The sequence below is a fragment of the Capsicum annuum genome, chromosome 7 (assembly GCF_002878395.1).
Source record: "Capsicum annuum cultivar UCD-10X-F1 chromosome 7, UCD10Xv1.1, whole genome shotgun sequence".
Classification (NCBI taxonomy): Eukaryota; Viridiplantae; Streptophyta; class Magnoliopsida; order Solanales; family Solanaceae; genus Capsicum; species Capsicum annuum.
In genome coordinates, this window is record NC_061117.1 from 3,788,248 (window position 1) to 3,792,223 (window position 3,976).

Below are 3,976 nucleotides of genomic sequence, written 5' to 3' on the forward strand. Positions count from 1 at the left end.
AAATAGGGTAAGCAGGAAAAGGAGTGGAAGGTGGGGTGTATGGGGCGTGGGGGGTGGGGGTGATGGAGAGTTTGATGATGTTCTGACCAAGACAAATCCACATAAACCGGTAAACAAGAAAAAAGAAAAAGGGAAAAAAAAGACAATATAGTACATGTAATATATACAAAAAAACACATTGTGTTTTCTTGTTTGTTGTTCTTTTAAGACAGTGATGAAGATGGAAGTTTGGAGGGGGTAGGGGGGGTGAGGGGGTTGTTGTAGCAGAAAAAGGGTATATGTGGAAAAATTTGTGTTGTTTTTCCATTTTTGATTTGTTTGCGCCGGGGGTTGGGGGGGGGGTGGGGGGGTTGTAGCAGAAAAGGGTATTTATGGAAAAAAAATTGTGTGTTTTACTTTGTGTTGGAGGGACTTTGAAGACAATTGTGTTTGTTTTTCCATTCTTGATTTTGTTTCTTTTAATTTGCTATGTGAATAAATTTTGGTCCAGCTGGGCCATTAGAGAGAGTTTGATGGTGTGTGTCTCTTTATTGATTTTGTTGGTGGGGGATTAGAGTTGGGGGGTGGGGTGGTTAGGGGGTGGGGAGTGGAATTTCTTGTTTCTTGAATCATCTTCCAACTCATTTTCTTTTGGCTTTCTGTAAGTATCATCATGCATGTATATGTAGGGATGGAAGAAAAATGAGGTAATCTATGAGGTGGACTTCTTGTTAGATTTTGGGGGGTGGGGGTGGGGGTGGGGGTGGGGGTGTATTTTTCCACTTAAGATAGAAGTGATGAGGCCATGGATTTTGCTGAAAAAGAGCATGAGATAGAGAGAGAGAAGATGCTTCTTTTCTTTTTTCTTTGTGATTAGTATGGTAGGTGTTATTGGTTGGAAGAAATTGACAAGAATGGTCCTTTATATTTGGGATAGGTTTAAAATAGTGCCTTGTATATTTTCTTATATATAGTTTTGACCTTTAAATTGATCAAAAGATGAATATATGTGTGACATCTCTACTTTGGACTTGAAGATGACTTGTATATGTATATTCTCACTTTTGCATGTATTTTATTGTGTTGTATCATTAAACTTGCACTCATGCGGTAATGATAGTATCTTGTACCTGAATCGATGGCTCACTTTTTCTAATTAATGGAGAAGAGGACCGAAACGTGTCACTGAATGACTCTACTGAGACGAAGATGGGTTGTCAAGAACGTAGAGAAGGTAGGATGGCCGGTTGGTCAGATCTAGTATGGATCATACATAGACCGTAGTAGGAGTCGTCGGCTCTTGTTCTATTTTTAGTCCTACTCAGCTTGAAGTTTTTAGACTGTAGTTTGTTTTCATATCACTAGTCGATTGTTAATTTTATCTTGTGACTGGTCGATTATTATTATTATTATTATGTCGTATATAAATAGAGTACAACATGGTACTTCCTCTTGAATATGCCATGACAATTCATTATCACCAAGGCAAACGAAACAGAGTAAGAGTTGATCTCTGATGCAACCTTATCTCGATTATGAAATCGGTATTTATGGGTGAACATTTGTGTGACATCTCCTATTTTGACTTGAAGATGACTTATGTATATATTCTCACTTTTGTATATATCTTCTGTGTTAGCATCGTTGAACTTGCTCTCCGTCTTCTATTTTTAGTCTTGATTAACTTGAAGTTTTTGGATTCAATGGTTTGTCTCCATATCACTAGTCAATTGTTAATTTTGTCTTGTGACTTGTCGATTATTATTATGTCGTATATAATGCCATGACGATTCATTATCACCGAGGCAAATGAAACTGAGTGAGAGTTAATCTCTGTTGCAGCCTTATCTCGACTAGAAAGTGTTTCGAGTCTCCTCCAATTGTTCTCACTTGAGTCTTGGATTCATCATACATAGTTTTAATCACTTTATTGTATGTCACAAGTACACCTCTATACTCCAAGTATCTCCACGAGACCTTCCCCCAAACTTTATCGTGTGTCTTTTGTAGGTCAAGTAACACCGTATATAATTCTATTTTCCTCTCCTATACTGCTCCAATAGTCCCCCAAAAAGGATTCGAATTAGTTATATAAACAAAGATATCCCTCCTTATTCTCATCTAGGTCAGCCTTTTTCCAACTTTCATAGTTGTGCTTAGTAGTTTGATACCTCCTATTTGTTATAACTTTGAATATCATCTTTATTCTTATTAAAACGGGACAATTGTACTCTATATAAATTCTCAGAGCATTCTAATCTTTTAGAAAATAACATTAAACAGCTTGTTTTTTTCTAAATCTACTTTGCTTGAGATTTTTTAAAATATTATAGGAATCTCGTCTGGTCCGATCACTCTTCTCCCGTGAAATGCACATCCTTTAATTAATAGTTTATGAAAATATGTTTATCTTCTTCCACCAGTACTTTATCATCCTCGTCCTTAATGCAGTCCACTGGTCTAGGGTTGAATATTTAAGAAATGATATTAACAAACTTACAACAACAATAACATATTCAGAGTTTTTTCACAAAGTGGGATTTCGCTGGTAAATTGTACACAGTCCATATCACTACCTCAGATGAAGTAGAGAAATTATTTTCAATAGACCCCCGACTCAAGACAAATATCAATATAACAAACAAAAGAAATAAAAATACACAACACAAAGAAATATCATACCGCTAGATAATAAAAGAAATAAGACATCCACGAGGTAATATTGACAAACTTAGGAGATCAAAAGTATTCATAAAATATTTAAGGGATTACTTTAATTTATCTCAAAAATAGGGAGTATTTTTGTTATTCTCATTTTTATTTATTGTGTACCTTGTTTTTAGGCTTTAATAATGATGGAACTTTTCTAGCATATTAAATATTATTAAATTATATTATTAATAGTGTCTTGTGTTTTTTTTACTATTATGCCCTCACTTTCTTGAAGTGAATCATTTTGACTTTGGTTCAAGATTCATCACCAAACTCAAATTGGAAACCATGAATGTGAAGCTTTTATTTTAAATCTTGTCAGCCATTAATATTTATTTGTGTGCCATATGGTCCCTACCCATATAAATGGATAAGGTTAATTTTGGCATATTTGATTTACTTTATTAGTGAGTAAAAAATTATTTGTATGTTATGTTTTAGAATGTAGAATATTTTTTGTTAATTATATATATATATATATATATACTTATTTTAGAGTCTATATTATGAAATAATGCATAAATTCGTTCATAATTCAATTTTAATATTATATAATAATACTAATTAAATATTATATTATCTTAATACATGATTTTATGATGATAATTATCTTGTAGCATCAACTGAACATAGCATCCATTATTACTTAGTCTGTTTCGATTTAGATGTCATATTTTTAAAAATTTAATATTTAGAAAGAATTTGCTTTCGACTTATTGTTTGCTTCATGTCATACTTCCTTATTTAGAAGTAATTTATATATTTTACTATACTCTTAATGAGTTGACGTATGACTATATATATATATATATATATATATATAAAATTATTTATATGTACATGTTTCAGTTATAAATTCTTATAGTTATCATTATACTAGAAACTTACCTTATATAAAAGAATTAAACAGTTTATATCATAATTTGCATTGTATATAACTTTTTGGTAAAAAAGATTCAAATTTGAGTCATTTAATAAATTTGTTTAATGTGAATTTAGATTAATTAGACCAATACGTTTTAAATATCTAACTTTTTTGAAAGTTTTATCTTCTTTAACAATATGTTTTGGTCACATTTGCCCCTTTACTTCTCAATCTTTTAGTCTTTTATTGAGTTTACTCAATGCGAGTTCAGATTAATTAGGATAATAGAACTTTTACTAAAGAATTCTTCGTTTATTATATATATATGCATAAAAATGTTTCATCTTTGTGTACATAATAACATTTTCGGTAAAAAAAATAAAAATTGATAGACCCTCTTACTCGCTAGCTAGCTAGTGT